We start from the raw sequence: 14,548 nt of genomic DNA, 5'->3' as shown, positions 1-14,548 counted from the left end.
TTGTCTGTTTGTTTCTGTAAAAGTCAAAAGCAAGTTACATATATCCAATATACAGTAGCATGTAGTAAACATTCGCATTCCAAAAGAGAGAAATGGGGGCATAGAAATAAAGGATGAGACCAAAACAAAACCAGATCAGACCCCTTAATTCCATGGGCAGAATCTAGGACACATGGTGGTGAGCAGTTGTTTACAAAGGGCTTGGACAGCCCCCCCTTGGACCTTGCTGGTTTCAGCCCACATGATCTCTCTCTTATACTGGCTTTCTCTGCAGACAGCAGCTATTCTCAGCAGACAGATCATGTTACTCTTAATTCCAGAGGTAACCATTCCAGTTTAGTATTACCTTCACAGCTTTATATATTGTCCACTCAGGGGCAGCCCACAGTGACTCCAACCCTGCCTCACTTTTCTTGGTTATCCACATCTTCCTTTGAAGTCTCCAAGGAAGACTCTATGACTCCTTAACTTTATCATTCTGTATCCCTAAAGAACCAGCACCATATGGATGATTCCGAGGTTTGCTTTTAGTTCATACAATACCTGGTTCCCCTGCAATCATGGCTGCAGTGACCTCCGAATATCTGCACATCTCAGCATGGTGAAACAATTTCCTACATGCCCCCATGCAAGCAGGCTGCCCCCATTACCTTTTATCAATGGAATTTTCCCTTCTGTACTCTGGGGCATGTAGAGGGTGTGGTCTTGGAAATTTTTGAGATGTCTTCAAGGCATCTTTCCTATTGTCCCTGTGCAAAGTACTTAGCATCTCTTTAGGTGCTATAATCTCCTCACAAAGCACAATTTCCTCCATCCCAGATTTACAAGCATATATCTACCCAAACTGAAAGTTTGTAAAATCCTGTAACTCATTTTGCTGATCCTGAATCTCACTATAAACCTGGCTAAAAGCTGCCAGCAATATCCATGCCACTGACTGACTGCTGTTGTCACAATGGGCAAAAGTGTGAACCGTATGCAGTCAAGGGGAGAAATAAAGAATGTCCATGCACTATGCCTTTTTCAATGCTTTATTCACACAAAATCACTCAATACAATTTCACTCTATAGGTTCCTAATCAAGAAATGACAATCCTTAATGCTGGGCAGTGCAATAGACATAATCAATTCAAAGCAAACAAATTCTAAGTTAACTCCAAGCACTGCAAATACACTTAATCATGACAGACCTATAACAGACATTCTCTCTGCTTGCTAAGCTTAATTTGCTAGATTTAAAATCCTAAGTGTTAGATCTTAAGTCCAGTAGATGCACACTCACTCAGACCTCAGTGACCAGGTCAAGATCTGATGGAGGTTTCTCCTGGTGTGGGGTTGATGGCTGGCTGAGGAGACGATGGTCTTAAGGAGAAGTCACTTTTCTCACCAGGGTCAAGAGGCTGCTGTAGAGTTTGAGAGCCATGAGGGTGATGCAGAGGATCAAGGCAGATGATGAGAAGAGTTGGGATGTCAGTCCATGTCCTCATCAGGCTCTTCGGCATTTGTGCATCAGTATTGGCTGGCTTCAATGTCTGTTCATTTGTTGTATTATTTATACTCAATTTGGGGGCTTCTGCACACCCTTTGGTACTTATCAACTGTTACCAGGTTTCTTAGTGACATTGTACATCTTGGAGAGGACATATGGTCTGGTGGTTTCCACCCTGATATTGCTCTTCTGGCTCTTATCAGGGTTAAGGCAAATGACATGTGAGTTCACCCTGACTCTTATCAGGGTTGTAGAAAGTGACTTGTTTTATCAGGCTATGTCCAATGACATATTGGAGGGCTCTGTGAGCTTGCCTGGTGAGACTGAAGGTGTATTTTAAGATGGAGTTGCTTAGGTTGAGGCCATCCTTACAACTGTGCTGCCTGAAATTTAGTCTGCCAGATTAATTAGTCCATTGTCTTTAATATCAGCCTCACATAAAGTCTCAGGACATGAGCAAAATGTAGCCAAATTGTTTTGCAAAATATAAGATGAATGAGTTCTAATCCAGTTCCCAATAAAGCCCTAATTTTCCTCTGAAATCTCATAAGCACAGTTCACATAGGAATTGGCATTCCCATCTGAGCTCCCACCAGAATCATCCATTAAACTATCCTTATAACATTAAGGCTTTTTCAGCCTTAATTCCCAGACTTCTCAAATTTCTTTCACCAATTGCTCCAAAGGCTTCTGAATCACATAATCAGGTTAGTCACAGCAAGGACCCCACTTCTTGGTACCAGTTTCTGTTTGCATCACTGTGACCAAAATGCCCAATAAGAACAATTTAGAGGAATAAAACTTTATTTGGGGCTTATGATTTCAGAATTTTCAGTCCATAGATAGCCAACTTCTTTGCTGAGTCCAAGGAGAGGCAGCACATCATGGAAGAAGGGCCCAGCAGAAGAAAGCTGCTCAACTCATGTCAGGGTCAGGAAGGAGAGAGATGAGAAGGGGTTCAGGGAAGATGTACTCCTCTAGGCACATTCCCAGTGACTCACTTCCTCCAGGCATGTCCTACCTGTCTGAAGTAACCACTTAGTCAGCCAGTTCAAATTAGGATGGACTTAGTAGGGTACACCTCTCATAATACAATCATTTCACCTCTGAATCCTCCTGCAGAAATGCTGGAGCTTTGGGAGGGGGGCACCTTCCAGAAAGAATTCTGAATGCCTGAATAAAACAAAAAGGCTGAATATTAAGGAATGCTTTCTGCTTTGATGCCTGCAAGCCTAGACATCATTTTTTCCTGCCTTTGGACTCAAACTGAAACATTAGTACTTACTGGGTTGTGAACATGCTGGCTTTGGGGCTAAAACTACACCATTTGCTCTTTTGAAACTCTGGTACCAGCTGTAAATTTGGGGACTTGTCAACCTCCATAATCCTGAGAACCAATTCCGTATAAAATCTCAGTATCTATCCTCCCTCCCTCCCCCCACCCCGTATATTTTGGTTCAGTTCCTCTGTAAAATTATAATACAGTTTTTTTTTTTTTTTTTTTTGCAAAATTCCACTGGGAATGCTGCTCAGCGGTAGAGCACTTGCCTAAATACATGAGACTTTAAGTTCAATCCCCCAACTCAAAGCACAAAATAACTAGAAGTTTGGCATGGCACAGATACTAATCACTCAAAACTTAATCTCTAAGTTTTTAAAGTTTTTGCTTAATTACCTCCAAATAAACCTCAAACAAAATTTCACAGATATACAACTCTGAAAATCAGAGAAGAAGTTTGAGTCAGAAATTTTTAAAAGTCAGTCTTTTTAAAAATTTTAATCAGTCTATAATCAGAATCTGTCTTTTTCTCTTGTGGAGAACAATGTTTACTATCTCTATTCTATAAGTTCTCAAATATTCAAATCGTCTACAAGTTTACCTCATAATGTGTAATTCAACTGGGCCTAGAAGTCTAAAGCTCAATTAGCATACCCAGGTACTTCCTTGGTTAATTTTTTTTTTTTTGAGAGAGAGAGAGAGAGAGAATCTTTTTTGTAGATGGACACAACACAATGCCTTTATTTTTATGTGGTACTGAGAATCGAACCCAGGTCCCACCCATGCTAGGCAAGCGCTCTACCGCTGAGCCACAATCCCAGTGCCTACATTTTTATTTAGTACTTTAATTTTACTCTTGAAATATTTTACATATCCTCCATTGTTTGAAAATTATTCTCCGTGAGGAAAAGATAGAAGCAAATTGTGTTTTGGAAAACACATTGGTTTTGAAGACACAGAGTTGAAATTTCAGGGTGACAAACTACCATTAAGTCATTGTTTGATCTTTGGCAAGTTATTCATTCTCTTTGACATGCAAGTTCACTATTATAAAGTGGGATTTAATAATATTCAGTGGTGCAATGTTTAATCAGAACAACGGTTTGATTAGCAAAAAACACCAATAGACAACAGACACCATTTCTTTTGGGGCTATTAAAGAATGAATACAACTACTTCTCACAAATGGCTTCATAGCTGAGAAAGACAACAGCAATTCTCTTGGTAGAGAGAAGCTTCCCTGATCTTCAAAATCCTATAAAGACACTCTAGCATCTGAAAGTATGTTCACATGATTAAAGAAGCTTTCTTTGCTATTCTGTTAGTCAGTTTTTCATCACTATGACCAAAATACCTGACAACAACAACTTAGAGGAGGAAAAGTTTATTTTGGTTCACAATTTCAGGGATTCAGTGCACAGTTGGCCAATCCCATTGCTCTGGGTTGAGATGAGGCAGAACATCATGGTGGAAATGCATGATAGAGGAAAGCTGCTCCATTGGTGGTAGCCAGTAAGTAAAGAGAGGGGCGAACCAGGAGGCCAAGATATAATTCCCAAGGGCATGCCCCCAGTGATCCAAATTCTCTAGCCCTGTGTCATTTGCCTATAGTTACCACATAGGGCCATAGTCCTTTCAAATTATTAATCCATCAAATGCATTAATCAACTGATTAGGTTACAACTATCATAATCTAATGACATTCCTGGATTGTTTATCATATGATTTTATTTGGGGACACCTCATCTTCAAACCATAACAGTTATTATCATTCTTCTTTTACTTTTCCTTTGGCTCTTCTGACTTCTCTACCCTTCTTATTAACTAGATCTCATTAGCTGGTGAAGCCCCCAATATGTTCCCACAAGAAAGTCTTGAAGGGTATTCCGCTTCTTTGGATCAATTTCCCAAGTGACCATCCCATCCCTGGTCATAGCTTTAGGTTTGCTTAAATGTATGCTTTCTTTCCACTCTTGGGGATGTTAGGAGGATCAAAGTGTGAAGGCACTCAGAAAAAAAAATACTCAAGAAACATAGTTCCCAGGTAATTTTGCACAATCTTCCCAATTTTCTTGTCAGTTAAGAGTATTTTGGTTGCAAGTGACAGCAAAATACAGCTAAATGCAAATAGTCTCTGATAGAAAAGAGTATTTGTCATCTCATAAAACTTAAATTTTTAGAGGTAATTCTAACTTCATAAGAGTAATGACCAAATAACTCACTGGATCCATTTTCTCACTTCTTCCCCTTTGTTTTAGAAAAAAATGGTTAAAACAGTTTAAGATGTCATATTGTTGTCACACCAGATCATCTAAGAGAAGGAGTGTCTCATGGCTCCCACAGAGGCCTGAGATTCATACTTTTTCATTAGCCCCAGCTGAGTCAGATACCCATCCTTGAATTAACCATAGTGGTTACCAGACACAAATGGACTGGATTAAATGATTCAGTGCCTATCTCACGGACTGAAAATGGCATCATTTCTGCCTGAACTTCATTTGTGAAAGTGAACTCTCAAAGGAAAACTGGGAGGTGAGCTAGACAGAGAAAAAAGGAAATGATCCCTCTATCAGTTCATTTCTTTTTCCAAAAAAAAGTACTTCTTACCTGTCCCTCACCTCAGCCCTCATAATGTCTTTCCCAGGTTTATGCTGCTCTCTTGTAGCTGTCTTTTTATTACTGTCCATCCACCCTCATCTACTATTTGTTTCAAAACTTAGTGTGTAAGAGAAGTCCTGTGCCACCATGTTGATTTCAGTAATTGGTTTCCCTTACTTTTCTCAATAGATTATTGAGGAGTATATGGTTAGAAGTATGATTCAGGCTCAGCTTCCATAGTTTCTTATATATGTTTACTATATCTTTCTCTAAATTTCATAATAAAGGCACCTGACAATAATGACAATTATAATGTTATTAAGGGAGCTATAGCAAGCATGTCAGCTAACCTCAATTCTTTCTTTATAGTCTCCAGGTAATCTATATTTGATAGCGATGGGAGAGAAGTATAAACACATCATGAGATTAAAGTTGAAGGAAAATGTTGTATTTTCTTTTCTATTAAAGGCAGAAAATTTACTGATTAATCTTTATAGGGGGTCCAAAAATTTTGGACTCTTGACTACTATCCTAGAAGTCTTTCCTCCATATTTCTTCTTCCTAGACCCACCTTTCTCTGAATCTGAGTTCCCTTTCTGTGAGAGTATGAAATATTTGTAATGATGAAGAAGAAAACACTCTGGCTGATTATATGCCTTTTTTTTTTTTATCCGAACAACATTGGCCCAGGTAACTGAGAGTTGACTCCATTTCCCACTCTTACTGAAGTTCTTCATTCTCTCCTACCACACACACATCTCTCTCTCTCTCTCTCTCTCTCTCTCTCTCTCTATATATATATATATATATATATATATATATATATATATATTTATATATATTTATATATAAATATATATATCCCTATTTCATTCTCCCCCTCTCACACATACACACTCAGTCTCATATAATGTCTTTTATCTAAAAATATAAGATATTCTAAATATTCCTGTTAGTAAGGAACCACTTGACACTTCTTGTAATAAGTTGGAAATATGGAGAAAAGTGGTCAGGCCCAATGAATTTTGCTTCAGCTGGAATTTTTATAGGTTTTAATGAATAAATTATGTGCACGTGTGTTTTTCATTTATTATTTTTAATTGCTCTGACTTAAAATTTTTTTAACTATATAATAAATTATTCACAATGAAGAAGTTAGAGGCAAGGTTTGAGTATCTCCCCTGCCTATGCAAATTAAGATATCAGAATTATCTAATTATCTTTAACTCCTACTTCCACTTCACAAACAAACAAAATACCCGGAAGAGGATTTCTCAGATATATACCTGGCAGTTTCAATGACACATTAACCATATAGAATGATAAATTTCTCAGAAACATTGACACTCAATAACAATAATTATGAAATATGTGTCTATACCTTCTTCCTCTTCAATTTTTGGGATAATTTTATTAAGAAAAATTCAACCATAATTTCGATTAACTCCTACTAAGAGATTCAACTTTCATAATTGCATTTTTATCGTTGAATGAAATATTTTGCCAAAAAAGTTAATGTTTAGTTCAGCTCACTAGATACCTTATGTTAAAACAAAATAGAACAATTTCCCCATTCCTTTTATTATAATCTAATCTACTTTACCATATATATTATGTAGACACCAATTGCTATGGGAGATTTGATACAAAACCAATAGTTAAACCTTCTAAGGAAATGATAAATTAGTTCTTAACTTATTCTTAAATATATGTCAGATGTGTTGAAGTTTGGATCTGCAATGTTCCCAAAGGTCTCGTGTTGAAAACATGGTTGCTAATTCATCAAGGCTTGGAGGTGATGCTTTTAGGCAATGATTAGATCAGGAAGGTTCTGATCTTATCAGTGGATTACTCCACTGATGCCTGAATGGATTACTGGGAGGTGGGAATTATCTGGAGGACATAGGTCACTAGTGGTATGCCCTGGAAATTTTTATGTTTTCCTTATCCCATCCTTTCTCCCTCCTCCTCTTGATCCTCCTCCTCTTCTTCCAGACTCCCCCCCCCTTCCTGACTGCCATGAACTGAGCAGTTTTTTCCACCATGCCCTTCCATCATGATGTTCTGCTTTACCTCAGGCCCAAAGACATTGAAGCCCGCTAACCATGGACTGAGATCCCTAAAAGTGATTTTTTTTTTCTCCTCTAAGTTGTTCTTGGTAGGTATTTTGGTCATGGCCAAACAAAGTTGACTAAGACAAAATGACTTATTCATTGATAATTGAACTTTAAATATAAATAATTGAATAACACCACCATGCATCTTTATTTTAAGACCCAGAAAGTTCTTTTTACTTATTGTTTCCAGGTAAAATGTTCTAAGAGAGAGATTTCACAGTAAAAGTAAAAACCACCTTTGTTTGTTGCTCTTTACCATAAACACATCCCAAAGGCTGTCTAGGTATGGAAAGTCACTGTATTCCAAAGGACCACATGAGGCTTACCAACTGATGATGGAACCAAGACAGAAAAACTGGCTGATGGATTCAGTTGTAAGAGACCAGCTGGGAGAGCAGAAACTCAGTAGTTCGTTCCAAAGCTAAAGTCCAATGGGGTTCAAAGATAACCAGAAATGTCACAATATTGGGAATGAATAACCTTATCGGGTTATAAAGTTATGGGTCAGTCCCTTGGAGATAGATGGGGTAGTAGAGCTCACAGAATATGGTAGAATTTGAAATTCAAATTGGAGCCACCTTGCAAGGGTGAGATTTGTCACCCCTTACATCTGCATATTGTGTTTCACTGGCTACTTCATGAATTTCAAACTCACAAAACTAATTTGCAGAGCTTATTATAATTGCTAATAGATCTAAGATACTTGAAGATGAGGAACAATTTGTCATCAGTTCCGTCCTCCTCCTCCTCACTCTCTTGTGCACATACACATGTGCATGCACACACACATACACATAAGTTTTTAAAAGGTATTAACCATATAAATACAAGCCAACCCAAGAACCCTTTTGGAAACAATTTCATTTAAATCATTAATTAACTATTCATTAACTTGTTAATTATTTGGAAATAATTTTATCTAAATATTTAAAGAAGTATTATCTAAGCCCAGGCTTGGTGGTGCACAACTGTAATCCCAGCAGATCAGGAGGCTAAGATAGGAGGATTTCAAATTCACAGCCAGTCTCAGAAACTTAGCAAGACTGTAGGGAACTTAGCAAGATCCTGCCTAAAAAAAAAAAAAAAAAAAAAAAAAAAAAAAAATTAAAGGGGACTGGGCCTGAGGGCTCAATGGTTAAGCCCCATGGGCTCAATCCACAGTACAAAAATTAAAAATCAATCCATCTAGCATCTAAAATAATTGATTTCACAGTCAAATGTCCACTAAGCTGCAAGGCTTGACTGAGGGGGAACAATCAGTTTCCAAGATGATCACTTACACTCTGCTGTTGCAGAAGACCTCAGTTCCTTGATCTGAGTTCCCTGCCTCTCCTTATTACTCATGAAATAATAAGCACCTTGCTTTGTCCAGTGTGGTAAAGACAGAGCAAGGTGGAAGATGTAGTAACTTTTATGGCCCAGTGTCAGAAGTCACACACACCACTGCTTCTGTCATTACATCTGTTCAAGGCAAGTCCCTAGGTCTAGACCCTACTCAAAGGAGAAGAACCAAACTCCACAGGAAGCCTGATTTTGTGGATATATTTTTAAATCACCAATTCTACAAAGAATCTAGTCTTCCTATCCTCCCTTAAATAATTCTTGACTCTGCTCCCTATATACCTGGTTTAGAATTTCATCAAAGATAAGATTATAAAACAGAATACCTGAACATATGATAATGATAAGAATTATGAATTTGGCAAAGTTGATGTCACAAGTTAGTAACAAAAAAGAAATTGTTATTTTTAGATATTTTGCAACATATTGGAAACATTCCATGTACAGGGTATTAACCCTTTATTTTCCTACCCAAAACTTTTTTAGAGTGATACTATACAGTAAGAGCTAGAGGATACAATCACCTTCTTTCTCAAATCAGACTATATATCTTGTGTTTCCTCTGTAATAAGCATGAGGAAACTGTGTGTCTCCCTCTTCTATAGTGTTCTCCACAGCAACATCAATTGACCTACATTTGGCATTCTGGGTAATGACCATGTTCCAGAGATTGCAAATTTAGAATAAAGGAAGATGAGGTGGGTTAAGGCAAAAGGCAAAAAGAGGCATTTTACATTTTACTAAGAGTGCCAAAAGTGCCATAATAATAAAGAAAGGGAAAGGGAAAGAAAAAATATAGGAAGGTGTAGGAAGATGGGCACACAGAGAAGAGAACCCTAAATACCCAAGACTAAAACTCTAACTACCCAAGGTAGGAAAGACTTCTCCAAAAGTTGAAAACAGCAATGACACAGAGAAAAATTTGCACTTAGAGTTTACTTTAAGTATATGAATAAAGACAATTCTGATTCAAAACTTCTCAAGACAAGAGTATAAGGCATCGATTCTCTGTTCATTCTGAGAAGATTTCATGGAAGATTGGAGTTTGGGAAACTAAGATAATGAAGATCTTGTTAGAAAGTATAGATTGGATTCATGCTTGGATGAACACTCAGAACTGGCACAAATGACTTGGGAGTTGTCTAAAAAATTATTTTAAGTGAAAGGAACATGGAAAGCTGCACTCTAGATATGAATTGGATTTTGAAAAAACACTTTCGAATTCTAAGACTTACCCATTGAGATTGTGGTTTTTCAACATGGATATTGCAGTACTTTATGTCCTTCCAAACCCTTAGCAAGACACTATTTGCCAAAACCAAAATATGTTCATAGAGTTCTATGGAACAAAGATGGAGTCACCCTATGGGTAGGCACTCTAAGTTGCTAAAGAAGAGCATCAGGGCAATTGCTGTTTTTCATCTAGTCTAATATACCATGTATTTGATCATAAGATATACCACTATTTTAACCAGTGCTACCAATTCTTTCTTCTCACTTAAATACTTAAAAAACAGCCATGTATGGTATGGTGGCACATGCCTATAATCCCAATGGCTAGGAAGGCTGAGGCAGGAGGATCACAAGTTCAAAGCCAGCCTCAGCAACTTATCGAGGCCCTGTGCAACTCAGTGAGACCCTGTTTCTAAATAAAGTAATAAAAAAAAAATTGCTGGGGATATTGCTCAGTGGTTAAGCACCCCTGGGTTGAATCCCTGGTAGCAAAAAAAAGAAAAATACTTACAAAAACAAATGTTTGGGGCCTTAGAGATGTTGTTACTACAGCATCCGTGGTAACTTCAAGAGGATTGGTTCAGAAAATGCACTCTGTTACTGTCTCCAGTGTTTTCTTCCAGGTCACTTACATTCATTTTGCAAATTTTGATGACAATACCATTTTAATTAATTGAATCACATGATTCTTGAAGCTAAGATGCTTCTGTTCAAAGGCAGCAAGAAGTTTCTGAAAATTTAATGCATGGTGTCTTACACAATGCATGAACTGGTTCACATGTGTTTCTCATTACTTTGAATTTTTTTGATGTGTTCCAAGGGATTTGGCAATTTCTCCTGGTTTACTTGCATTGCTTAGTGAGTGATAGGCCATCCTTTGCTTGTATCTTGGTAACAATGTAGAACAAAGCATAATTTTCTTGTAAGCATCTTCCTTGCATGCAGGTACTTTGTTTACTAGAAAATATAAAACTGAAATCCATTGTCCAGAAAAAAATTCCTTGCTGTTCAGGTTTCACACCATTTTTTATATACGCCTTTTCTTTTTAATGAAGAATCATGTTATAATCTTCAGGACATCTTATATTGTACACATAAACAGATGTAATATCAGCATGCACAAAATGTAACAGATGTAACAAAATAAAAATGAGTGTAAGTATTACTGTACTTAAAACTATTATTTTATAAAAAAATTTAATAAAATTTTCATCTTCTACCACACCGCAAAATAAATTCCTACTTCTAAATGTTCTAATGTTAGTAGAGTGATAATAACTTTGATGACTACTGTCTGCCAAAACTGATTGCAAGACACCTTTCAATTTCAAAGGTGAAATTAAAATGAGTATATCTATGGCTAATGAAATAAAATTTCTTGTGAAAATTTTCATGTTGAACAATACTGTGTGTTAACTAACTACTTTGAAAGCAGTATTCCTGAGGATAAAGGTGGGAGGATGTCATTCAACTTGCTCTAGCAAATACAATTCTATGGCTATTAAAATAAAATAAGAATAAGTAAGAACAGTCAATAAAACAGCATGGAAGACCCCCAAACATGCCCTGACACGTGAAAGGATTATGTAAGAAGATACTTCAATATGGAATCATGAGATAGAGTAATGGGAAAATTGAACTTGAAAATGCATTTTTTTTTTTGAGAGAGAGAGAATATCTTTTTTGTAGATGGACACAATACAATGTCTTTATTTTTATGTGGTGCTGAGAATTGAACCCGGGTCCCACCCGTGCTAGGCAAGTGCTCTACCACTGAGCCACAATCCCAGCCTCTATTCTTTTTTAAAAAAATATTTATTTTTTGTAGTTGTAGTTGGACACAATAACTTTATTTATTTATATGTGGTGCTGAGGATCGAACCCAGGGACTTGAATGTGTGAGGCGAGCTCTCTACTGCTGAGCCATAACCCCAGCTCCAGCATTTATTCTTTATGAAAAACATTCAATAAAAATTTTATTTTCTACCATACCCTAAAATAAATTCATATTAAAGATTTATATGAAAAGGAGAAAATTATAAAATAATTAGATTATCTCTGGGTGGCAGAGGCTGTCTTCTAGCAAAAGAAGTAGATTTGGTGACATTAACATTAAATGCTCCTATATGTAGTAAAAGGCAAGTGACAAATGGAAAAAAGTTTGTTGCATAAATATAAAACAATAAAATAGTTAGTATCCTTCATATACAAAGAGCTTTTACAATTTAATAAGAAACTAACACCCCATAGAAACAGGGATGAAAGAAATACAACAGATTCATAAAAGAAGCATGGAAATAGCAATAACCAATGAAAAACATTAAATCTCAACAACATTTTTAATGCAAGTTAAAGCAATAGTTAATTTTTTTAATTCATCAATTTTTTTTTGCCTTAAGATTCAATCACCATCACAACTGAGCATATAAACTGAGTACTTTCATACTCTACTACAGGACTATAAATTTGTGCATTTTTTTCTGAAGGAACTTTTAAGATTTTTCAAATATGTGTATTTCTCTTGGTAGAATTACTCTATCGCCATATAAATTCTTTCAGGAATTTTTTTTTTTTTAAAGAGAGAGTGAGAGAGGAGAGAGAGAGAAAGAGAGAGAGAATTTTTTTAATATTTATTTTTTAGTTCTCGGAGGACACAACATCTTTGTTGGTTTGTGGTGCTAAGGATCGAACCCGGGCCGCACACATGCCAGGCGAGCGCGCTACCGCTTGAGCCACATCCCCAGCCCTTCTTTCAGGAATTTATCCTGAATAAAAATTTAGCTGTGTGCAAAGAGATTTACACACAAATTTATTCATTGAAATATTAGTTACAATACTTTTAAAAATCAGAAATTGTACAAAATTGGATGAATAGTTAAATTTATTATTGTAAACCTCCCTAATGGAATAATGTGCAAGCATCAATGTTTGTCCCTTTTTAGACTTTACCATGACGTAGAAAAATGATATAATGGTTAGTGATAAAATCAGAACACAAAACCATATTCAAAAGGAAATATTTTTTAAATGTTAGAAGTAACTGCACTGAATGGAAGGTTATTTTTATTTATTTCTGATACTCTTTTATGTCTTCCAAGATGTCTACAGTAACAGTGTTATTTTTATAACTAGGAAATGAGAAAAACATAAAAGAAGAAGAATACTTGGATAAGTGTAATAAAAAGGCAAGAGCAATATATTCTTTTTTTCTTATCAAATAATGCAGATGCTAATAATAAATAAAGTAGATGTTATAGTAATTCTGACTTACAATTGTTTCCTGTGTTTGGAAAGATGAGAATATTATCATTTTATGTTTTGGATTATGAAGAGGAAAAAGGCAATATTTTTATTGCTTAGGGAAAAATTCAATTTACATATATATTTGTATAATTTTCTCTAATAATTATTATGTACTTCTGGATGTTAGTCATGTTATTTCATAATATAGGAGTTTGATGATTAGTAGCCTGTTATATGTTAATCAGACTCTTGTTATCTAAGGGTTAGGATGCACTCAAATAGAGACAAAGAAAAGGCAGCATTCAGCAGGGAAATCTAGATATTTATTTCTGATTCAAAATATAGAAAAAAAAACAGATATGTAATTGTAGATAATTTTTAAAATAAACCAAATTCTTCAGAACCAGAAGTGGAAATACACCACTGTGTTCAGATTCGAAATGATCACACCAACAGAGGAAAGTTTTCTCTAAGATAGATTAGAGACTAAATTTGTCATCTTTATGGGACTGGCTTTTTCACCCTGTTCCTCCAAAGTACTCCAACTCTGATTACCTTCTCCGAGATGAAGGCAAAACTCAGCCTACATACTCATAAAGTAGGAGATATTTTGAACATCCTGCCACTTTCGTCAGCTTGCTAAGAGAGACAAATTTCTTTCACTTTTTGCTAAATCTCTGACACACAGAAGGAACTCAAAATATCTCCCCTGAGACTGGAGGTTGAGCACTTAGGTGGTATTCTGCTCTACTATCTGGCTCTAGAAAAAAAGAAAAAAAAACAGTATTTTTTTCTAAGATAGTGGAAAGCTGAATGCACAATTCACCTTACTTTGATTGATGGATTTATCAATAGTCACAGAGCAGTTATGTAAGTAGTGCAGTTCCCCCAATTGTATTATTAAATGACAAGTACTGGGGAGAAAAATCATCACTTGCAGCATACAAAACTTTAAAACTGTCTCAAAGTAGAGGAAAATTGAGTGGCAGTTTACCCCCATTTCATGCTGCAAGATTTAACACACTTCTTTTTTTCCAAAGCTGCGCAATTTTAAAGTGATGTCTGTCTGATTTAATGTGTTTAAGCAAAAGAAAAAAGATTCCCCAAAACATATCTCATTTGAAACCGCTATCTGGGTGGCAGCAACAATGGCATCAATTACAAAAATGTTACTGACAACAAAAACATTCAATTCACCAACAAAGGTCAGCAGTAAATCTCTCTAAAATATGTACAGCTCATAAAAGT

Source organism: Urocitellus parryii, chromosome 4 (assembly GCF_045843805.1).
Source record: "Urocitellus parryii isolate mUroPar1 chromosome 4, mUroPar1.hap1, whole genome shotgun sequence".
Taxonomy (NCBI): domain Eukaryota; kingdom Metazoa; phylum Chordata; class Mammalia; order Rodentia; family Sciuridae; genus Urocitellus; species Urocitellus parryii.
This window is presented reverse-complemented; position numbering follows the sequence as displayed.